Source organism: Salvelinus sp. IW2-2015, unplaced genomic scaffold (assembly GCF_002910315.2).
Source record: "Salvelinus sp. IW2-2015 unplaced genomic scaffold, ASM291031v2 Un_scaffold775, whole genome shotgun sequence".
Classification (NCBI taxonomy): domain Eukaryota; kingdom Metazoa; phylum Chordata; class Actinopteri; order Salmoniformes; family Salmonidae; genus Salvelinus; species Salvelinus sp. IW2-2015.
Genome location: NW_019942608.1, coordinates 179,273 through 204,933, shown reverse-complemented (window position 1 = coordinate 204,933; position 25,661 = coordinate 179,273). Strand labels below are relative to the sequence as shown.

Below are 25,661 nucleotides of genomic sequence, written 5' to 3'. Positions count from 1 at the left end.
CTTGAAAAACTCTYGACCCGCTCCACTACAGCCCCGTCGATGTTAATGGGGCCTGTTTCCTGTAGTCCACGATCAGCTCCTTTGTCTTGCTCACATTGAGGGAGAAGTTGTTGTCCTGGCACCACACTGCCAGGTTGATAATGGAATTCATATGTTTAAATTAATGATTAGAATATTCCACTCTGAAACCATATAGTTGTATGAAATTGATTAGAATCATAAAATTATATTCTGATGATGTGTATAGTTTTAGTCAGAATTTGGTTAAAACAATGTATCTGTATAGTGGAAAAACCCAGACTGTCTGAGCAAGGCGTAGCTCAGGATTTGAACTTGTATGGGGGGGGCGATGAAAGACACCGAGAACAGTTAGACTGTGTTTGAACCCACCTGGCAGGAACTGAGAAAACTTAGGAGGACAGGGAGGATTTCTCAAGGTTTCTCTAATCTCGGGGGGAATGGAACTGTCGGCAGGGTAGGCATACACAGTGGTGAGAACCATGAAGAAGGATAAAACTCACATACTGTTTGTGTGTATGTATGTGCGTAGGATATCTACTGTTTGTGTGGAAGTATGTGCGCAGCTATAAAATGGATGTCTTTGTATAATGGACTTCAGAACGTTCTCTGAATAAACGGTACTATCTTTTTGCATAAGCTGAGTCTTTGACTAATTATTATTAAACCCGTGGTCTTACAGATCTCGGGGATTGGTCAGAGTTATTGATTGATTGTTATTATCATTGGAATTGAAAATTCTCGTGACACAGGTCTCTGACCTCCTCCCTATAGGTTGTCTCATCGTTGTCGATGATCAGGCCTACCACTGTTGTGTCATCAGCAAACTTAATGATGGTGTTGGAGTCGTGTTTGCCACGCAGTCGTGTGTGAACAAGGAGTACAGGAGGGGACTAAGCACACACCCCTGAGAGGCCCCAGTGTTGAGGATCAGCGTAGCAGCGTAAGTTAGGGACCCTGTTTTTTATTTAACATTTATTTAACTAGCCAAGTCAGTAAAGAGCAAATTCTTATTTACAACGACGGCCTAGGAACAGTGGGTTACAGTGTTCTGTAACCCACTGGAACAGTGTTCTGCCCCTGAACTGCCTTGTTCAGGGGCAGAACAACAGATGTTTAACTTGTCAGGTCACGGATTTGTTCTAGCAACCTTTCGGTTACTGGTCCAACAATCTAACCACTAGGCTGCCTGTTTAGTCCCGGGGTCCATAGCTTAGTGATGAGCTTTGTGGGCACTATGGTGTTCAACGCTGAGGTGTAGTCAATGAACAGCATTCTCACATAGTAGGTGTTCCTTTTGTCCAGGTGGGAAAGGGCAGTGTGGAGTGCGATTGAGGTTGGGTCATCTGTGGATCTGTTGGGGTGGTATGAAAATTGGAGTGGGTTCTAGGGTATCTGGGAGGATGCTGTTGATGTGAGSCATGACCAACCTTTCAAAGCAMTTAATGGCTACTGACGTGAAGTTCCGGGGCAGTAATTTTTTAGGCAGGTTACCTTCCTTGGGCACAGGGACTATGGTGGTCTGCTTGAAACATGTAGGTATTACAGACTCAGGGAGAGGTTGAAAATGAAGACACTTGCCAGTTGGTCCGCGCATGCTTTGAGTACACATCCTGGTAATCCATCTGGCCCCGCGGCTTTGCGAATGTTGACCTGTTTAAAGGTCTTGCTGTAGTCCGTAATAGATTTCAAGCCCTGATACATCCGACGAGTGTCAGAGCCGGTGTAGTAGGATTCAATCTTAATCCTGTATTGACATTTTGCTTGTTTGATGGTTCATCTGAGGGCATAGCAGGATTTCTTGTAAGCATCCGGAGTAGTGTCCCGCTCCTTGAAAGTGGCAGCTCTAGCCTTTAGCTTGATGCGGATGTTGCCTGTAATCCATGGCTTCTGGTTGGGATATGTACGTACGGTCACTGTGGGGATGACGTTGTCGATATACTTATTTATGAAGCCGATGACTGAGATGGTATACTCCTCAATGTCATTTGATGAATCCTGGAACATATTCCAGTCTGTGCTAGCAAAACCGTCCTGTAGTGTAGCATCCACATCAACTGATCATGTCCGCATTGAGCGAGTCACTGGTACTTCCTGCTTTCGTTTTTGCTTGTAAGCAGGAATCAGGAGGATAGAATTGTGGTCAGATTTGCCAAATGGGGGGGGGGGGGGGGGCTTTGTATGCATCTCTGTGTGGAGTAAAGGTGGTCTAGAGTTTTCTTTCTTTTGGTTGCACATGCGACATGCTGTTAAAAATTAGATAAACTGATTTAAGTTTGCCTGCATTAAAGTCCCCGGCCACTAGGAGCGCCACTTCTGGATGAGAATTTTCTTGTGTTTCTATGGCCTTATACAGCTGGTTGAATGCAGTCTTAGTGCCAGCATCGGTTTGTGGTGGTAAATAGACGGCTACGAATAATATAGATGAGAACTCTCTTGGTAGATAGTATAGTCTACAGCTTATCATAAGGTACTCTACCTCAGGCGAGCAATACCTCGAGACTTCTTTAATATTAGACATTGCGCACCAGCTGTTATTGACAAATAGACACACACCCCCGGCCCTCGTCTTACCAGACGTAGCTTCTTTGTCCTGCCCATGCATGAAAAATCCCGCCAGCTCTATATTATCTGTGTCGTCATTCAGCCACGGCTCGGTGAAACATAAGATATTACACTTTTTAATGWMMCGTTGGTAGTATAATCTTGATCATAGGTCATCCATTTTATTTTCCAATGATTGCACGTTGGCCAACAGAACGGATGGCAATGGGAGTTTACTCACTCGCCTATGAATTCTCAGAAGGCAGCCCAGCCCAACCTTCTCTTTGTCCTGGATCATCTGCTGAACCTCTGTCTCAGTGTGCTTGACATGGACCTGAGGAAACAATCGTAAAAAATCGTAATCAATGGTTGCCGAAATCCGGTAACTTTCCCAAAACTCTTAGATTTTCCAGAAATCCCGGTTGGAAGATTCCTAGACTCAGGAGGGAATACGCAGGAAACCCAGGAACCCCCAAAATGGGATTTCTCGACAACCCCAAAATAAAAAATTATTTAAAAAAGGAAATCAAACCAAATTATTTCCTCAAATTCCCTTTCCTCAACTGCTTACAGTTAAAAAAGTTTATAATTGTAGATTTTATAATAGTGCTGAAGGATCTTGTGGAAAACAACGTACCCTCTTTACTTCCGACACTTTTTCTACAGTTAAAATGAAATGTTTATTGTGGTCTGTCTCAGCACAGAGGTGACACAGAAACATCTGGTCGTTCTGACAGAACATGTCCAGTAGCCTCTCATGCTTCTTACAAATCCTGTTCTCCAGGTTCTTCACGGGGTCCACCAGCTTGTGTCTCTTCAGAGTCACCACTCTCTGATGGGGCTCCAGGTGAGTCTCACAGTAGGAGGTCAGACACACCAGGCAGGACTTCAGGGCCTTCTGCCTCTTCCTAGTGCAGACGTCACAGGCCACAGTCCTAGGACCAGCGAACGTGGGGCGCTTCAGATCTTTAACACTCATAGACTTAAAATGATCAACTACGTCTTTGAATGATATGTTGAGCCGGAGGTCAGTTCTTTTGTAAAACTCTTCTTTACCACACTGGAATCCCAGTAACTCCCAATACAATTCTTACAGAAGTTGTGTCCACATGGAGTAGTGACTGGGTTAGTGAACAACTCCAGACAGATGGAGTAATTGAACTGACTGTCATTCATTCTACTTCAAGCCTTATCTGGAAATAAAATAGTGTGTTGGTTAGGTTTAGACCATGTGAATCTCTTGCAAGGTAATCAAAACCTAGTGGGTCAGAGGTTTACAAACACTAAGTTGACTGTGCCTTTAAACAGCTTGGAAAATTCCAGAAAATAATGTCATGGCTTTAGAAGCTTCTGATAGGCAAATTGACATCATTTGAGTCAATTGGAGGTGTACCTGTGGATGTATTTCAAAGCCTACCTTCAAACTCAGTGCCTCTTTGCTTGACATCATGGGAAAATCAAAAGATATCAGCCAAGACCTCAGAAAATAAGCATTGTAGAGCTGTCCAACATTGATTAGTGCTTGGTGTCATTGCTTAGGGAGGCAATTTTCCAAATGCCTGAAGTACCACGTCCATCTGTACAAACAATAGATACGCAAGATATAAACACCATGGGACCATGCAAGCCATCATACCGCTCAGGAATGACATGCGTTCTGTCTCCTAGAGATGAACGTACTTTGGTGCGAAAAGTGCAAATCAATCCCAGAACAACAACAAAGGACCTTGTGAAGATGCTGGAGGAAACAAGTACAAAAGTATCTATATTCACAGTAAAACGAGTCCTATAGCGACATAACCTGAAAGGCCGCTTAGCAAGGAAGAAGCCACTGCTCCAAAACCGCCATAAAAAAAAATACGGTTTGCAACTACACATGGGGACAAAGATTATACTTTTTGAGAAATGTCCTCTGTCTGATGAAACAAAAATAGAACTGTTTGGCCATAATGACCATTGTTATGGTTGGAGGAAAAAGGGGGATGCTTGCAAGCCGGAGAACACCATCCCAACCGTGAAGCACGGTGGCAGCATCATGTTGTGGGGGTGCTTTGCTGAAGGAGGGACTGGTGCACTTCACAAAATAGATGGCATCATGAGGAACGAAAATTATTTGGATATATTGAAGCAACATCTCAAGACATCATTCAGGAAATCATGCTTGTCGCAAATGGGTCTTCCAAATGGACAATGACCTCAAGCACACTTCCAAGTTGTGGCAAAATGGCTAAGGACAACAAAGTCCAATGTATTGGAGTGGCCATCACAAAGCCCTGACCTCAATCCCATAGAAAATGTGTGGGCAGAACTGAAAAAGCGTGTGCGAGCAAGGAGGCCTACAAACCTTACTCAGTTACACCAGCTCTGTCAGGAGTGGGCCAAATTTCACCCAACTTATTGTGGGAAGCTTGTGGAAGGCTACCCGAAATGTTTGACCCAAGTAAAACAATTTAAAGACAATATTACCAAATACTAATCGAGTGTATGTAAACTTCTGACCCACTGGGAATGTGAATAAAGAAATAAAAGCTGAAGTAAATCATGCTCTCTACTACTATTCTGACATTTCACATTCTTAAATAAAGTGGTGATCCTAACTGACCTAAGACAGGGAATTTATATTTGTTTTTTGTATCAATCAAAGTCCTTACCTGTGGTTGTATGTCTCTTCAGTATAGTTTTACCTCTGAACAGGGACAAAGCATTTACAAGTTTTCAATCTGTGTCCTGTATGGCTAAACCAATGGTTTTTGAGCAGAGATGTGGATATGGGAATTACAATGAAAACTTCCACTGATTTATTGCTTCATGAAAGAGGGAGGAGCTTACCAGTCTTCAAAAATCCAATCAAGGAAATGTATCAGATTGTGGTGTTTTCCCCCAGAAGAGGAAAATAAGCGTTTCCTTGTGAGTGTTGTGCTGCATAGAGTTGAGTTTTAATTAATGGAATACTTTTGACATAGCTAAAGGAAAACGTTTGTCAAATGTGAACTCTGTCCTATGACGAAGTCACAAGGCTATTTTTACTCTCGTTCTCTCTCCACCACACACCAATGGAACTCTGACATCTGTAAACTTAGTATCGTTTGTGCTACAAGTTTCATTGAAAAATAATAAGGACTACACGAACAGCTTCTTGGTAATAGATTATATTTCATCCTTAATGGTGAAACTGACACTTCCATTTGCGATATTACAACAACAAAGTAGTTACTGCAAACAACAAGCAGTTTGTTTCCCTCAGACATCATTGCACATGCAATAGAACAGCAGCATTCGTACTGCAATTTGGACTCTCCCCAGCTCTGCTTGGTCAATAAAACAATAACAACAGCCGTGGGGCGGACAGTGGCGCTCATTCCTCTACTGCGGATTCCGTCTTTAAAGCCGGTTATTGTTAATGGTGAAATGATACGTCCATTTGCGATATTAAAACAACAAAGAAATTACTGTAGACAACATCATTGCACACGCAATAGAAGAGCACAATATGTACTGTACATTTTTTTTACCATGCTGCACAACTTCTCAGCTCGGCAACATTAACAGTAACAAGGGTGGTTGGGAGACCGTAGCGCTTTTCCCGCCTTCTGTGGATTCCATCTTTAAGTCAGTGAATGCAGTAATCATTATTGTGGTATTGAATGTGTAACTGTGTCTATTTGCTTTTTGTCATGTATGTTTTGACCAGTATTTGTATAGCCTAAAATCAATCAATGGTTTAGCCGGTTTTGGGAGTGTCTGTTCAAGATATGCCGACCTCCATTAATTGTTGAGGGGAACGACTGCCCCCTCTCATTGAAGCCATGAAGTTCAAGGCCAACCAGGGTACTGCAAGCTGTTGTTTCCAGAAAGCAGGACCCCCCCTCCCCATAGTCAATGGGAAAATGGCAATCTTCGTAGTCAGTATTCGTGTAAATATTTTTTCGCCCGGCGACTATCYTGGTAATATTTGCTCCTGTTACACCAGATGTACAGTCGGGTCCAAAAAGATTGGCAACCTTGATAAAGATCAGCATAAAAATATTGTATGAAATAAATATTACAAATACTAAGTTATAGTATATGCTCAAAAACATTGGGAAATTACATTATTTTATATGAAGAAAATTGAAGAAAAAATCTCAAAGAAAGGGCTCCAAATTAAGTTTTCAAGTTTTCAATACCTTAGGGACAGATAGAAATGTACWGGGGGAGGGTGGTACAAAATAGGGGAGGGTTGTCAAACGTTTTACTTTGCTTTGGAAGGTTGTAGTTTTTTGGGGGCACAGGGGAGGGTAGTGTGTTTTTCCTGGTTTACATTAGCTCTTTTGCAGGTTTTACTATATAATTTCTTCCATCCTAGMCAAATGTCCTCATCTGCTTGCATGTGCCTCCCCTATATTAAGATATTTTGGTACTTCCTTTTTTCACATTTCCGTGTGCTAACTTTTCCCACTGACCTAATGGCAAACCTTCTGAAGACCATGAAAGAGATTGCCAAACTAATCAAGATGGGCAACTTGTCTGCAAACGACAAATGCTGTCCTGGTTCTGTATACACAGTCTGATATAGTCAGTTCAGCCTTTTAGATCTTAATGGCTGCATTTACATAGACTGCCCAATTCTGATCTTTTGCCCAATTATTGGTTAAAGATCTGATTTGATTGATCAAAAGACCAATTAGTGTCAAAATATCAGAACTGGGCCTGGTTTCCCAAAAGCATCTTAAGGCTAAGTTCATTGTTAGAACCTTTGTAAGAGCGTTTAAAAACTTCTGAGCCTTGTCCCAAAACCATCTTTATTAACCTTGCACTTGTATTGCTCGTAAACTAACGCCTGCCTCAGACCACTCGTAGAACAGCTAAGTGTGTTGTTAGRTCGCCGTTTGCCCTCCCGCCTCACTTTATACACAGAAAATCTCTGCTAAACATAGAATGAAGATGTTTMTCTGTCTCTCTGACTGCAGAAAATGTCATAGTTGAATATAGCTGAATATAATGTTCTAAACAAGCGAAGCAAGGATACAAAAAAAGATAACCGAAATATATACTGTATATATAATAGCTAGATTATTAGGCTAAATATTGACATCACTTTCATGTATGTGCAATCGATAGACCTACCAAGTATTTAGCCATTAGGCCACATCTGAGCTGCTTCAATATTYGTCTCTATTAGGCCTAAAGGCTACTATTATCTAAAAGCTCAAGCATGTCACTGTAGCCTAACCAATAATCTAAATGTCAACATATTAGGTCTACGGCAACGTCTTTTAACTTGCTACTTCATGATTAATTGATTCATTTCAGAATATCTGTAGGCCTACTTAAAGCTCAATTACTGATTGCCATTAGTCTACAATGATTTGTTGAGCAACTGCGAAAACCATTGTCATCATATCCTATTTTTAGGTCACGTTGATATTTTGTATGGCGAACAAGAGAATGAGCGACTTTGACTTTGGCTTTATTTTTTCTTGCTCACAGTTTACACAAACTGAAGAAATGCAGAATTGACATAATCAAAATGCATACAAAATAGCACGAGAAAAAACACTTAACACATGCCAGACGTATAAGAATACATAATGAGAATACATAACACAGAATGCATAGAATGCACTTAAATACATAATAGGCTACAGAAGTGTCACGCCTGCTCCCGCTTCCCCTCTCTGGCGCTCGTGGGCGCCAGGGTGCCCTTCATTACGCACACCTGTCACCATCATTACGCGCATCAGCGCTCATTGGACTCACCTGGACTCCTTCACGTTGTTGATTGCCCCCTCTTTACCTGTCTGTTCCTCAGTACTGTTCCCCGTGTCAGCAATATTGTCGTAATGTCGTTTTGTTCCCCCCCATCCAGACGGTGTTCATGTTTTGTTTGATGTCTGTTTTCCCTTAAATGTTCACTCCCTGTACTTGCTTCTCGTCTCCAGACCCAGTTCTTACAAGAACATTTCTTCTCTTGATGGGAATTTTTTAACCCTAATCAGTTGTCTTTGGATAGCCATAAATAATTTAAGAGGTACAGAGAGCTCTTTAGCCTATATTCTGAAAACAGGATCAGCATGGGACAGCTCCTGTAATGACACAGTTAAGTTTCACTTTGTAACGAGTGCACTGCGGGCTGTAGAAGTACTGGTCCAAGATCAATACTTCTACTCCGATATGTGAATACGCGCCCAAATGCTCACCCAGAAGCGGCGCTCCTAGTGGCCAGGGACTTTAATGAATGCAAACTTAAATCAGTTTTACTAAAATTTTACCATCATGTCACATCTGCAACCAGGGGGGAAAAAATCCTAGACCACCTTTACTCCACACACAGAGATGCATACAAAGCTCTCCTCCACCCTACATTTGGCAAATCTGACCCCAATTCTATCCTCCTGATTCCTGCTGATCGGCTTTCTATATCGCAACAAAGCATCCTTCACTCATGCTGCCAAACATACCCTCGTAAAACTGACCATCCTACCGATCCTCGACTTCGGTGATGTCATCTATAAAATAGCCTCCAACACTCTCCTAAACAAACTGGATGCAGTCTATCACAGTGCCATCCGKTTTGTCACCAAAGCCCCATACACTAGCCACCATTGCGACCTGTACGCTCTCGTTGGTTGGCCCTCGCTTCATACTCGTCGCCAAACCCACTGGCTACAGGTTATCTACAAGTCTCTGCTAGCTAAAGCCCCGCTTTATCTCAGCTCACTGGTCACCATAGCAGCACCCACTCGTAGCACGCGCTCCAGCAGGTATATATCACTGGTCACCCCCAAAGCAAATTCCTCCTTTGGTCGTCTTTCCTTCTAGTTCTCTGCTGCCAATGACTGGAACGAACTGCAAAAATCTCTGAAGCTGGAAACACTTATCTCCCTCACTAGCTTTAAGCACCAGCTGTCAGAGCAGCTCACAGATTACTGCACCTGTACATAGCCCATCTATAATTTAGCCCAAACAACTACCTCTTCCCCTACTGTATTTATTTATTTATATTTCTACTTTGCACATTCTTCCACTGCAAATCTACCATTCCAGTGTTTTACTTGCTATATTGTATTTACCTCGCCACCATGGTCTTTTTTTGCCTTTACCTCCATTATCTCACCTCATTTGCTCACATTGTATATAGACTTATTTTTCTACTGTATTATTGACTGTATATTTTGTTTATTCCATGTGTAACTGTGTTGTGTATGTGTCAAATTGCTATGCTTTATTTTGGCCAGGTCGCAGTTGCAAATGAGAACTTGTTCTCAACTAGCCTATCTGGTTAAATAAAGGTGAAATAAAAAAAATATTTAAAAAAATAAATTAGTGCATCGATGACGTCGTCCCCACAGTGACTGTACGTACATATCTCAACCAGAAGCCATGGATTATAGGCAACATCCGCATCGAGCTAAAGGGTAGAGCTTCCGCTTTCAAGGAGCGGGAGTCTAACCCGGACAGCTATAAGAAATCCCGCTATGCCCTCAGACGAACCATCAAACAAGCAAAGCGTCAACACAGGCTTAAGATTGAATCCTTCTACACCGGCTCACCGACCCAGACCCAAGCTGCCCAGTGACGCGAGCCTACCAGACAAGCGAAATGCCTTTTATGCTCGCTTCGATCCAAGCAACACTGAAGCATGCACGAGAGCATCAGCTGTTCTGGATGACTGTGTGATAATGCTCTCGGTAGCCGATGTGAACAAAACCTTTAAACAGGTCAACATTCAAAAAGCCGCTGGGCCAGACAGATTACAGATTACCAGGACGTGTACTCAAAGCATTCGCGGACCAACTGTCAAGTGTTTTCACTGATATTTTCAACCGCTCCCTGACCGAGTCTGTAATACCTACATGTTTCAAGCAGACCATCATAGTCCCTGTGCCCAAGGAAGTGAAGGTAACCTGCCTAAATGATTTCCACCCCGTGGCACTCACACCGGTAGCCATGAATGGCTTTGAAAGGCTGGTCATGGCTCACATCAACAGCATCCTCCCGGACACCCTAGACCCACTCCAATTACCACCCCAACAGATCCACAGATGACGCAATCTCAATCGTACTCCACACTGCCCTTTCTCACCTGGACAAAAGGAACACCCATGTGAGAATGTTGTTCATCGACTACAGCTCAGCGTTCAACACCATAGTGCCCACGAAGCTCATTACTAAGCTAAGGACTCTGGGACTTAACACCTCCCTCTGCAACTGGATCCTGGACTTCCTAACGGGCCACCCACAGGTGGTAAGAGTAGGCAACAACACATCCGCCACGCTGATCCTTAACACTGAGGCCCTTCACGGGTGTGTACTTAGTCCCCTCCTGTACTCCCTGTTCACCCACGACTGCATGGCCAAACACGACTCCAAAACCATCATTAAGGTTGCTGACGACACAACACCAACCACAATGAGACGGCCTATAGGGAGGAGGTCAGAGAACTGGCAGTGTAGTGCTAGGACAACAACTTCTCCCTCAATGTGAGCAAGACAAAGGAGCTGATCGTGGACTACAGGAAAAGGCAGGCCGAACAAGCTCCCATTAACATCGATGGGGCTGTAGTGGGTTGGGTCGAGAGTTTCAAGTTCCTTTGTGTCCACATCACCAACGAACTATCATGGTCCAAACATACCAAGGCAGTCATGGAGAGGGCACGACAAAACCTTTCCCCCTCAGGAGACTGAAAAGATTTGGCATGGGCCCCCAGATCCTTAAGTTATACAGCTGCACCATCGAGAGCATCCTGACCGGTTGCATCACCGCCTGGTATGGCAACTGCTCGGCATCTGACCGTAAGGCGCTTCAGAGGGTAGTGCGAACGGCCCAGTACATCACTTGGACCAAGCTTCCTGCCATCCAGGACCTACAGTTGAAGTCAGAGGTTTACATACACCTTAGCCAAATATCTTACAACATCTTATAACATTTAAACTCTGTTTTTCACATTTTCTGACATTTTATTATTAGTAAAAATTCCCTGTCTTAGGTCAGTTAGGATCACCACTTCATTTTAAGAATGTGAAATGTCAGAATAATAGTAGAGAATTATTTATTTCAGCTTTTATTTCTTTCATCACATTCCCAGTAGGTCAGAAGTTTACATACACTCGATTAGTATTTGGTAGCAATGCCTTTAAATTGTTTAACTTGGGTCAAACGTTTCGGGTAGCCTTCCACAAGCTTCCCACAATAAGTTGGGTGAATTTTGGCCCATTCCTCCTGACAGAGCTGGTGTAACTGAGTCAAGTTTGTAGGCCTCCTTGCTCGCACATGCTTTTTCAGTTCTGCCCACAATGTTCTATAGAATTGAGGTCAGGGCTTTGTGATGGCCACTCCAATACCTTGACTTTGTTGTCCTTAAGACATTTTGCCACAACTTTGGAAGTATGCTTGGGGTCATTGTCCATTTGGAAGACCCATTTGCGACCAAACTTTCACCTTCTGACTGATGTCTAGAGATGTTGCTTCAATATATCCACATAATTGTCCTTCCTAATGATGCCATCTATTTTGTGAAGTGCACCAGTCCCTCCTGCAGCAAAGCACCCCCACAACATGATGCTGCCACCCCGTGCTTCATGGTTGGGATGGTGTTCTTCGGCTTGCAAGGCTCCCCCTTTTTCCTCTAACCAGTTCTATTTTTGTTTCATCAGACCAGAGGATATTTCTCCAAAAAGTAGATCTTTGTCCCCATGTGCAGTTGCAAACCGTAGTCTGGCTTTTTTTATGGCCATTTTGGAGCAGTGGCTTCTTCCTTGCTGAGCGGCCTTTCAGGTTATGTCGATATAGGACATTTTACTGTGGATATAGATACTTTTGTACCTGTTTCCTCCAGCATCTTTAGAAGGTCCGTTGCTGTTGTTCTGGGATTGATTTGCACTTTTACGTTCATCTCTAGGAGACAGAACACGTCTCCTTCCTGAGCGGAGACACCCTCCCTCTTGTATACTGCTGCTACTCGCTGTTTGTTTTTTACCCATGCATAGTCACTTCGCCCCCACCTACATGTACAGATTACCTCAACTAGCCTGTACCCCTGCACACGGACTCGGTACCCCCTGTATATAGCCTCGTTATTGTTATTCTTTTTGTGTAACTTTTTATTATTACTTTTTGTTGTTGTTGCCTACTTGGTAAATATTTTCTTATTTTTGAACTGCACTGTTGGTTAAGGGCTTGTAAGTAATAATTTCATGGTAATGTCTACACTTGTTTTATTAGGTGCATGTGACAAATAAAGTGTGATTTGATTTGAGATGTACTAACTTCATACAATCATAAGGAAGTCTCTACATTTTCTACATTCTGTTTTACTTTTTCTGTTTATTCCTCAGAGCTTCGTATGGTAAAGAGTTCACAGGTGAGCTTAGGTGTAGTCCTGAGAGTCTGCCTCCCATGTTGTGTTTTATATTGCGTGTGTGTGAACAGCCAGAGGATTTTGAATGGTTCCAGATGGTGGCTTGATAACCCTCTGTATGCTTCACTTTGACATTAACCCTTACTGAACTTGTGGATATACCATCTATAATTGGGGGGGAAATGAATCCAACAATTAATCGTAAAGTTTTCCAACCTATCCCCCCTCCCAACCTTAACCATTATCTAACCTTCGGCTCTGCCGGATAAATATCTATCCCTACTCATCCCCTCTCGTCTCCTCCTCTCAGTTGTTAAAAGTTGTTAAGGTCAAACAATTGCACTCCTTGGTGAACTCATTTATCATCAGGGTTTTAAACTGCCCTAGTGGCTCCAGGGAATCCAAATGTAATGAAGTGATTCCAAAGATTTGGGGCGTTAAAACTAAAAGCGGATTTACCTAGTTTGGTGGAGACCCGATGAAACTCAATAGTTAACCAATCCTGTCTCATTATGGTTATTAGTGAAATAAGTATAGCCAGTTATAATTGTAATGGCTTAGCAGATAATAAGAAAAGACGATCAGTATTTACCTGGCTAAAAGAGAAGGAATATAATATCTATTGTTTACAGGAAACTCATTCAACAATTTTCGATGAAGTTTTGTGGAAAATGGACTGGGGGGGCGAAATATATTTCTCCCATAGGCAAAGAAACTCAAAAGGGGTGATGATATTAATTATCAGTAATTTTGATCCAAATGTGCAAATTGTCCAAACCGATCATCAAGGTAGATGGATGATTTTAAATATGTTATTGGACCATAAACATATACGGCTTATTGACCTATACAGTCCAAAAAATGATGATCCAAGCTTCTTTGAAAATATATTTAAGAATTGATCAACTCTACAAGCAATTCCTAGCCTCTATTATTATGGTGGGAGTTTTTAATACGGTTTTAAATACCTCTATGGACCGTAAAGAAAATCACACTACAAACTATCATCCTCGGGCACTTAAGGAAATCATGAATGTCATGGATATACTGGAATTAGTGGATATATGGAGGCTTTAATACTCTGACCTAGTGAGATATACATGGCGGAGGCTTAATCAAACTAGTCATCTTGATTACTTTCTTATAAGAATTTACAGAATTTGCACGTGGGCGAGGATATTGGAAATGTAATCAAAGCCTCCTGGATGATAACTTGTTTTTAACTAGGACAGAATCATTTATAACTGACTTTTTCTGACATAACATAGGTACACCAGATCCCCTTATTGTATGGGACACTTTTAAATTAGCCTTTAGAGGCCATGCAATTCAGTACTCATCTATAAAACAAAAGCAATTTAGGTCGATAGTCCCTATTAATAAAGGATATTGAAGGACTAACAGTACAGATAGATGGCAATAAAAACTTACCATAGAGGCACAGAATAAGTTAGAAGAAAAACAAAAATAAATGTAAGAACTTATTACACTGAATCTTTATTGAATATATTATAACAATAATGCAAAATAGATGGAATATGGGGGGAAATGCATCAAATTCGTTTTCAATCTTCAACACTGAAATGCTACCAAAAAAAAMCGTATTGAAACTTGTTACAAATGATGGAGTCACTCATGATTCACCAAACTATATTTTGAAAGAGGAAGTAAAGTACTTTAAGAATATGTTTTTGTTTCAGTCTCCTCCATCTCCACTAACCGAAGCTAATTGCATGTTTTTTTCCCTATAAATAATGTAAAATTCAAATCTGTACAGAAAGACTCGTGTGAAGGCCAAATTACAGAGGAAGAACTTCTTGATGCAATTAAAGCCTTTAAGTCGGGGAAAACTCCAGGGTTGGATGGCATACCAGTGGAAGTATACAAAACTTTTTTGATATACTCAGAGGACCATTATTAGCATGTTTTAACCACTCCTATATAAACGGTAGTTTATCGGACACACAACAACAAGGTCTGATTTCATTATTACTGAAACAGGATCCAAGTGGTGTATATATAAATATCCAGTCCATTAAAAAAATTGGAGKCCTCTTACACTTCAGTGTTGTTGTAACACTTGTCGTCTGGAGGAGAAGAAGAGGACCAAGGTGCAGCGTGGTAAGTGTTCATACCATTTAATACAATATGCAACACTAAACAAAACAACAAACACAACAAACGAACAGTCCTGAACGGTGACACAAACACTAAACCGGAAACAACCACCCACAAACACAGGTGGGAACAGGCTACCTAAATATGATTCTCAATCAGAGACAATGAATGACAGCTGCCTCTGATTGAGAACCATACCAGGCCAAACACACAGAAATACAACACAAGGACAACATAGAACACCAGACATAGAATACCCACCCACATCACACCCTGACCAAACTAAAAATAGAAACATACAAAGCAATCTACGGTCAGGGCGTGACAGTTGTGATGGAAAAATTCTAGCTAAATGTTTGGCGCATAGAATTAAAAAGGTTTTGTCAGATATTATTCATCCTAATCAGACAGGTTTTTTACATGGACGATACATTGGAGATAATATAAGACAAGTACTGGAAACAATATAATTTAAATGTATGTATTGTAACCCTAGGTGTAAACTAGTAAATAATGGCTTCATCTCAAAGTTTTAAATTGTCAAGAGGAGTAAAACAAAGTTGTCCACTATCGGCATATCTATTTATTATTGCCATCGAAATGTTAGGTGTTAAAATTAGATCCAACAATAATATTAAGGGATTAGAAATCCGTGGCTTAAAAACAAAGGTGTCATATATAAGGAAGTGGATGGCGGCAAATGTTTTACTTTTAAACTCGGACAAAACAGACGCTWGTTCTAGGTCCCAAGAAACAAAGCAATCTTCTGTTGGATCTGGCAATTAATCTTAATGGTTGTACAGTCACCTCAAATAAAACTGTGAAGGACCTCGGAGTTACTCTGGACCCCGATCTCTCTTTTGACGAACGTATCAAGAATATTTCACGTACAGCTTTTTTCCATCTTCATAACATTGAAAAAATCAGAAACTTTCTGTCCAAAAATGATGCAGAAAAATGTATCCATGCTTTTGTCACTTCTAGATTAGACTACTGTAATGCTCTGCTATCCGGCTACCTGGATAAAGCACTAAATAAACTTCAGTTAGTGCTAAACACGGCTGCTAGAATCTAGACTAGAACCCAAAAATGTAATCATATTACTCCAGTGCTAGCCTCTCTACTGTCACGCCCTAACCATAGAGAGCCCTCTGGGTTCTCTATGGTGTATAGGTCAGAGCATGACTAGGGGGGTTTCTAGCGTTTGTATTTCTATGTCGGTGGTTTGTATGGTTCCCAATTAGAGGCAGCTGGTAATCGTTGCCTCTAATTGGGGATCATATTTAGGTAGCCCTTTTTCCCACCTGTGTTTGTTGGATATTGTTTGTGTATGTTCTTGTTGCACTACGTTACTTCACGTTTCGTTGCTTGTTTATTGTTTTTGTTGAGAAGTTTCACTTTTAATAAAGATGTGGAACTTAACACACGCTGCGCCTTGGTCCGTCCATTATCATGACCGTGACAGAATATCCCACCACAAAAGGACCAAGCAGCGTGCCATGGAGGATAAGGTGAGTTGGACCTGGGAGGAGATCATGAGTGGATGCGAGACCCTTCCTTGGCGGGAGTCGCAGAGTACTCAGGAAGGACAGCGACGATGCCGGGGACAGCGGCCACAGAAACCCCAATATTTTTTTTGGGGGGGGGGGGGGGGCACGAGGGGTGGTCGGCCGAGCCAAGGAGAGAGCCCGCCTGGGAGTCGATGGAGCAGTGTGAGGCGGGATATTGGAGAATGATGTTGGCTAGGAGTATGCTGCAGCGCAGGCGTTTTGAGGAGCGTGTCATCAGTCCGGTGCCACCTGTGCTGGCTCCACGCACCAGGCCTCCAGTGCGCCTCCCCAGCCCGGTATGTCCTGTGCCGGGTCCCCGCACTCGCCCTGAAGAGCTTGTCATCAGTCCGGTGCCACTTGTGCCGGCTCCACGCACTAGGCCTCCAGTGCACCTCCCCAGTCCGGTACGTCCTGTGCCAGCTCCCCGCACGCGCCCTGAAGAGCGTGTCACCAGTCCGGTGCAACCTGTGCCGGCTCCACGCACCAGGCCCCCAGTCGGCCAATTCATCCCAAATTCATCCCAAAGGTGTTCGATTGGTTTGAGGTCAGGATTCTGTGCAGGCCAATCAAGTTCGTCCACATCGATCTCGTCCATACAAAAATGGTTTGTCCTCGCTTTGTGCACGGGGGCATTGTTATGCTGAAACAGGAAAGGGCCTTCCCCAAACTGTTGCCACAAAGTTGGAAGCACAGAATTGTCTAGAATGTCATTGTATGACGTAGCGTTAAGATTTCCCTTGCCTGGAACTAAGAGGCCTAGCCGAAACCATGAATAACAGCCCCAGACCATCATTCCTCCTCCACCAAACTTTACAGTTGGCAGTATGCATTCGAGCAGGTTGCGTTCTTCTGGCATCCGCCAAACCCAGATTCGTCCGTCGGACTGCCAGATGGTGAAGCGTGATTCATCACCCCAGAGAACGCGTTTCCACTGAGTCCAATTGTGGCAAGCTTTACACCACTCCAGCCAACGCTTGGCATTGTGCATGGTGATCTCGAGCAGCCGTACACAAGCCGGTCCATTCTGTGAGCTTGTGTGGCTTACCACTTCTCGGCTGAGCCATTGTTGCTTCTAGACGTTTCCACTTCACAATAACAGCACTTACAGTTGACCGGGACAGCTCTAGCAGAGCAGAAATCTGACGAACTGACTTGTTGGAATGGTGGCATCCTATGATGGTGACTTGTTGAAAGTCTCTAAGCTTTTCAGTAAGACCATTCTATTGACAATGTTTGTCCATGGAGATTGCATGGCTGTGTGCTCGATTTTATACACCTGTCAGCAACAGGTGTGGCTGAAATAGCCGAATCCACTAATTTGCAGGGGTGTCCACATATATATATATATATAAAAGTATGTGTACACCCCTGCAAATTAGTGGATTCGGCTATTTCAATATCTGTGTTCACAGTCATGTGAAATCCATAGATTAGTGCCTAATGAATTTATTTAAATTGACTGATTTCCTTATCCTTAACTTTTTAAATTGTTGCATATTGCGTTTATATTTTTGTTCAGTGGGTATTCATCTTGTTCAGATGGCAATTGCATCATCCGTGGATCTGTTAGGGCGGTATGCAAATTGTAGTGGGTCTAGGGTGTCGGTTAAGATGGAGGTGATATGATCCGTAACTAGCCTCTCAAAGTACTTCATGATGACAATATATCCACTGCAGTACCCCCCCCCCCTCACACACACATCTCTTTCCCCTTCCTTTCTCTCTCACACACTCCAAGCATAACCACTGCAGTGAGCTGGGAGGAGAATTCCACAGCTGCATTGGTGCTGCTAGTAGATTCATGGAATCATGAGATGTTGCTTCTCTTCCTCACGTGTTGTCTTACTGTCGCAGTGTCAGTCAAGGTAGCAGTACTTCTCTCTCTCTTTCACTCTCTCTCTGGAGCTCAACCATTTCCCTTTCTCATCATCCATCTATGCCCCCACCCCTCTCCCTATCCCGCCCCTCCCCCCTCCCACCCCCCTCCCCTCCTTCTTTCTCTCTCTCTGGGCCCCCCCCTTCCCCCCCCCCCCCCCTCACTCTCTCTTTCTCTCTCTGGACCTATCCCCTCTCCCTGTCTCTGTCTTACTCTCTATCTCTCTCACACACACACCTCTCCCGTCTCTTTGTTCTGATGTCACATCATTTTTAGTCCCACTATTCTCTTTGCATCATTTGATCTTGATATCCTCCATCTCTTCTACTGTGTGTCCCATGTTCTCTCTGTCTCTCTGTCTTCTATTCCATAACCCTACCTTAGTGTTCCCTGTCAGGTTTATAAATAGCTGCTATACCCCCCCTTCCTCCCTAGCTCTCTGCCTCCCCTTTTCCCTCTCTCTTTCTCTCTCTCTCCCTCTCTCTTTCTTTCTCTCCCTTCCAGTTCTTTTCTCCACCCCCGCACTCTAGCACTTAGCACAGCTGCGGGAAGCACTGCTGCACTGTGTTTTTCCTGTCTTGATCCCCCTCTCTCTCTGTCCACCCACTTTCTGTCTCTTGATCCCTCTCTCTAGTCTTCCCCCTTCTCTCTATCTCTCCTCGCTCTCTCTAGCTCACTTTCTCTCTCTATCTTGATCCCACTCTTTTTTCTCTCTCTTGTCTCTCTCTAGCTCTCTCCTTCTCTCCCCCTCTCTCTCACACGCACATGCTCTGCTTTCCCATGACAATGGCGGATTTCCCAAACAAACACACACACACACCGGCAGAGAAGAACATACCTGAACACAGCAGGTAGGCGCCCTCTTCATAGTTCCCTGTCTGTTCCTCACAGCTGTGTGTCGCCTATGTCTGCGTTCAGTCAGGTGTGTGGGCCTCTGCCCATACTCGCACAAACACGCACCCACTACGTCTGCATGCTGTCGGTCCCCTTCCATCCGCTCAGGAGAGAGATCCGTGCTTTGTTGTGCCCTTGAGCTAGTCAGCCTTGCCATAGATATTGATGATGGTAGATTGTGTGTGTGTGTACCCACCCTTTATGTTACTGACAACCTAGAAGCTAGGCCTACAGTTACAGCATCACGGGACTTCAGACGAATGGAGCGCATCTGTGGTGCACCAAACATATCTCCAGCACTGGTCATTTGAAAGAATGTGTATTCAGACTCTTTTAAACAAGTGTACATTGGACAAGTTCATTCTCCGTTTAAGTTCACATTTCAGAATGGCGTCGAAAGGGATGGCTACCGTTTGATTGGCTCTTAACCAACCGTGTTATTTATTTTTAATTTTTTTTGCATTGTTTGTAACTTATTTTGTACATAATGTTGCTGCTACCGTCTCTTATGACCGAAAATAGCTTCTGGACATCAGAACAGCGATTACTCACCTTGAATTGGACGAATCATTTTTCTTTTAATGAGTCGGTTGGAGGTTTCGCGGAAGGAGATCGGGGTGCCTTGTGAGGATCCAGCGACGAGTGGCTAATCTGCCTTTGCCATCGGTCCTATTGGCCAACGCACAATCGCTGGATAATAAAGTGGACGAACTAAAAGCACGTATATCATTCCAACGGGACATTAAAAACTGTAATATCTTATGTTTCATCGAGTCGTGGCTGAGCGACGACATAAATAACATACAGCTGGCGGGTTATATACTCTATCGGCAGCTATAGAACAGCAGCCTCTGGTAAGACAAGGGGTGGCGGTATATAGATGTATATTTGTAAACAACAGCTGGTGCACGATAGTATGGCGCCGGAGAGGATGGCTGACGTTTTACATGCTCCTAACCAACTGTGTTATTTTGTTAGTTTTTTGGCGTTGTTTGTAACTTATTTTTTTACTTATTTTGTACATAATATTGCTGCTACCATCTCTTATGACCCAAAAAAACTTCTGGACATCAGAACAGCGATTACTCACCACGAACTGGTAGAAGCTTTTTCCTTTAACGAGTCCGGCGAGTCCAACATGAAGGATATACTGCTTTCCCGGGAACAGGCCCAAATCCCTGTCATTTGCGTGAAGAGAAGACCGAGAAAAAGGGGGTGGAGGTCGAGCTGCCTTCTGAGAATTCGTAGGCAAGTGAGTAAACCCCCACTGGCATCCGTTCTATTGGCAAACATGCAATCGTTGGAAAATAAAATTGATGACCTACGAGCAAGATTAAACTACCAACTGGGCATTAAAAACTGTAATATCGTTCAGCCACCGAGTCGTGGCTGAACGACGACATGAACAACATACATCTGGCGGGTTTTACACTGTATCGAAGGATAGAACAGCAGCCTCTGCTAAGACAAGGGGTGGCGGTCCATGTATATCTGTAAACAACAGCTGGTGCACGATATCTAAGAAAGTCTTGAGCGTTTGCTCGCCTGAGGTAGAGTATCTCATGATAAGCTGTAGACCACACTATCTACCTAGAGAGTTTTCATCTATATTCTTCGTAGATGTCTATTTACCACCACAAACCGATGCTGGCACTAAGACCGCAATCAATGAGCTGTATACGGCCACAAGCAAACAGGAAAACGCTCATCCAGAGGCAGCGCTCCTAGTGGCCGGGGACTTTAATGCAGGGAAACTTAAACCCGTTTTATCTTATTTCAACCAGCATGTTAAATGTGCAACCAGAGGGAAAAAACTCTAGACCACCTTTACTCCACACACGGAGATCTGTACAAAGCTCTCCATCGCCCTCCATTTGGCAAATCTAACCATAATTCTATCCTCCTGATTCCTGCTTACAAGCTAAAATTCAAGCAGCAAGAACCAGTGACTCGGTGAATAAAAAATTGGTAAGATGAAGCAGATGCTAAGCTACAGGACTGTTTTGCTAGAACAGACTGGAATATGTTACGGGGTTCTTCCGACGGCATTGAGGAGTACACCACATCAGTCACTGGCTTTATTAATAAGTGCATCGAGGATGTCGTCTCCACAGTGACTGTACTTACATACCCCTACCAGGATTACAGGCAATATCCGAACTGAGCTAAAGGGTAGAGCTGCCGCTTTCAAGAAGCGGGACTCTAACGCGGAAGCTTATAAGAAATCCCACTATGCACTCTGACAAACCATCAAACAGGTTAAGCGTCAATACAGGACTAAGATCGAATCGTACTACACCGGGTCCGACACTTGTAGGAAGTGGCAGGGCTCGCAAACTATTACAGACCACAAAGGGAAGCACAGCCGAGAGCTGCCCAGTGACACGAGCCTACCAGACGAGGTAAATTACTTTATTGCTCGCTTCGAGGCAAGTAACACTGAAACATGCATGAGAGAATCAGCTGTTCCGGACGACCGTGTGATCACACGCTCCATAGCCGATGTGAGTAAGACATTTAAACAGGTCTTCATTCACAAGGCTGCAGGGCCAGACGGATTACCAGGACGTGTACTCCGAGCATGTGCTGACCAACTGGCAAGTGTCTTCACTGACATTTTCAACCTCTCCCTGTTTGAGTCTGTAATACCAACATGTTTCATGCAGACCACCATAGTCCCTGTGCCCAAGAACACTAAGGTAACCTGCCTAAATGACTACCGACCCGTATCACTCACGTCTGTAGCCATGAAGTGCTTCGAAAGGGTGGACATGGCTCACATCAGCACCATTATCACAGAAACCCTAGACCCACTCCAATTTGCATACCTCCTCAACAGATCCACAGATGATGCAATCTCTATTGAACTCCACACTGCCCTTTCACACCTGGACAAAAGGAACACCTAGGTGAGAATGCTATTCATTGACTACAGCTCAGCGTTCAACAACATAGTGCCCTTAAAGCTCATCATTAAGCTAACCCTTACCACCTGGGACTAAACACATCCTTCTGCAACTGGATCCTGGACTTCCTGACGGGCAGCCCCCAGGTGGTAAGGGTAGGTAACAACACCTTTCCACTCTGATCCTCAACACAGGGGCCACTCAGGGGTGCCTGCTCAGTACCCTCCTGTACTCCCTGTTCACTCATAACTGCACAGCCAGGCACAACTCCAACACCATCATTAAGTTTGCCCATGACACAACAGTGGTAGGCCTGATCACCGACAATGATGAGACAGCCTATAGGGAGGAGGTCAGAGACCTGACCGTGTGGTGCAAGGAGAACAAGCTCTCCCTCAACGTGATCAAGACAAAGGAGATGATTGTGGACTGCAGGAAAAGGAGGCCGAGCATGCCCCCATTCTCATCGACGGGGCTGTAGTGGAGCAGGTTGAGAGCTTCAAGTTCCATGGCGTCCACATCACCAACAAACGAACATGTTCCAAGCACACCAAGACAGTCGTGAAGAGGGCACGACAAAACCTATTCCCCCTCAAGAGACTGAAAAGATTTGGCATGGGTCCTCAGATTCTCAAAAGGTTCTATAGCTGCACCATCGAGTGCATCACTGCCTGGTATGGCAACTGCTCGGCCTCCGACTGCAAGGCACTACAAAGGGTAGTGCGTACGGCCCAGTACATCACCGGGGCCAAGCATCCTGCCATCCAGGACCTCTATACCAGGCGGTGTCAGAGGAACGCCCTAAAAATTGTCAAGACTCCAGCCACCCTAGTCATAGACTGTTCTCTCTGCTACCGCACGGCAAGCGGTACCGGAGTGCCAAGTCTAGGTCCAAGAGGTTTCTAAACAGCTTCTACCCCCAAGCCATAAGACTCCTGAACATCTAATCAAATGGCCACCGAGACTATTTGCATTGTTTAAATACCCTTGTGTTGTCTTAAGGGTAAAAAATGACCCGCCACTATGTTTAACAGCAGAGAAAACCCCCTAAATGACCTTTTTTCAACTTGAAATTTGATTACTTTTCCTAGAGTGACCCCAACATAAAAAAACAAATAACAATAATTAAAAAAGTGAAACATCGCCTTTGTTCATATTTCCATGAAAGCTGTACACCACCAGGGTACAAAGATTGTCTTAGGGTCATTTTTGACCCGGCAGTTATAAAATAATTTACACACCACAAAAACCACAAAGAAACACACACACACATATACACACACAATGATAATGTGTGGACTGATTGAACTCAGCCAGCAGCTCCTGAAGAGGAACATCACCATGGTTGGTTTGAGAGAACAAGCCTGAGCTCCCCCCTGCACTCCTCGCAACAAGGGGGAGAGAGGCCTTCTCATCAAAGTTTGCCTTCACCCCCACCACCACTCTAGTGTCTTACCTCCCAAAGAGGAACAAGAATGTGGTCCTCCTGAGCACACTGCACAAAACGGCTGAGATCAGTGATCGTGAGGACAGGAAGTCAGCCATCATCCTGGACTACAACCACAACAAAGGAGGCGTGGACAACCTGGACAAGGTGATTGGAACTTACAGCTGCAGGAGGATGACTGCCCACTGGCCCCTGGTCATCTTCCATCACATCATCGACGTGTCCTCACACAATGCCTTTGTGGTATGGAACAAGATCAACCCTACCTGGATGCCTGATAAGCAGAACAACAGGAGGGTGTTCCTGGAGCAGCTGGGAAAGGCACATGTAACCCCACACATTCAAAGAAGGGAGCACCTCCCCCGCACAGCAGCCTCTGCAGCACTTGTGGAAGCTGTTCAGTGGGCTTCTGAATCTTGTCCTGATCCACCTGAGGCTGCAGCTGGGGCAGGCAAGAGGAGGAGATACCAATTCTGCCCCACAAAGAAGGACTGTAAAACAAATACTATGTGCTGCACATGTGAGAAATACATCTGCAAAGTCCATGCACACACACTTGCCCTACATGTGCTAATTAGAGTTGATTGATTTATGCTCTTCAAGTTTTTGTTTTGTATCTATTATGTTATTTTATTCTTATTTATTGTTGTTGTTTATACACCTTGTGGGTGGGGGCAATGGTTAAAAAAATGGGAGAAGACTTGTATTTTGTAGTTGAATTCCTCATTGTACAGTATATTTAAGAATATATCACTATGTTATGAAAAAAGTTCAAGACTGTTATTGTTTCCCTTCAATAAAATGCATTCAAAACTACTTTCTGCACATTTCTGCTGCTTTCTTAGGCTATACAAGTGCTATCTCTTGCTTTAAAATTCAATTAAGCTGCTTTATTTTAGGGGTTTAAATCAAAATCAAATCAAATCAAATTTTATTAGTCACATACACATGGTTAGCAGATGTTAATGCGAGTGTAGCGAAATGCTTGTGCTTCTAGTTCCGACAATGCAGTAATAACCAACAAGTAATCTAACCTAACAATTCCACAACTACTACCTTATACACACACACAAGTGTAAAGGGAGAAAGAATATGTACATAAAGATATATGAATGAGTGGTGGATACAGACGCATCGCAAGAGCAGTAGATGGTATAGAGTACGGTATATACATATGAGATGAGTACTGTAGGGTATGTAAACATAAGTGGCATAGTTTTAAAGTGGCTATATGGTACATGTATTACATAAAGATGGCAAGATGCAGTAGATGATATAGAGTACAGTATATACATATGAGATGGGTATGTAGGGTATGTAAACTTATATTAAGTGCATTGTTTAAAGTGGCTAGTGGTACATTTTTACATAATTTCCATCAATTCCCATTTTTTAAAGTGGCTGGAGTTGAGTCACGTATGTTGGCAGCGGCCGCTAAATGTTAGTGGTGGCTGTTTAACAGTCTGATGGCCTTGAGATAGAAGCGTTTTTCAGTCTCTCGGTCCCTGCTTTGATGCACCTGTACTGACCTCGCCTTCTGGATGATAGCGGGGTGAACAGGCAGTGGCTTGGGTGGTTGTTGTCCTTGATGATCTTTATGCCTTCCTGTGACATCGGGTGGTGTAGGTGTCCTGGAGGGCAGGTAGTTTGCCCCGGTGATGCGTTCTGCAGACCTCACTACCCTCTGGAGAGCCTTACGGTTGTGGGCGGAGCAGTTGCCGTACCAGGCGGTGATACAGCCCGACAGGATGCTTTCGATTGTGCATCTGTAGAAGTTTGTGAGTGCTTTTGGTGACAAGCCGAATTTCTTCAGCCTCCTGAGGTTGAAGAGGCGCTGCTGCGCCTTCTTCACAACGCTGTCTGTGTGGGTGGACCAATTCAGTTTGTCCGTGATGTGTACACCGAGGAACTTAAAACTTTCCACCTTCTCCACTACTGACCCGTCAATGTGGATAGGGGGTGCTCCCT

At 43.7% G+C, this 25,661-nt stretch overlaps 1 pseudogene; it reads right to left on the bottom strand.

Annotated features, from left to right (window-relative positions):
* Positions 1-1,794: 1,794 nt before the first annotated feature.
* Positions 1,795-9,110, bottom strand: LOC139023994 (E3 ubiquitin-protein ligase TRIM47-like; annotated as a pseudogene).
* Between the last annotated feature and the right edge of the window lie 16,551 nt (positions 9,111-25,661).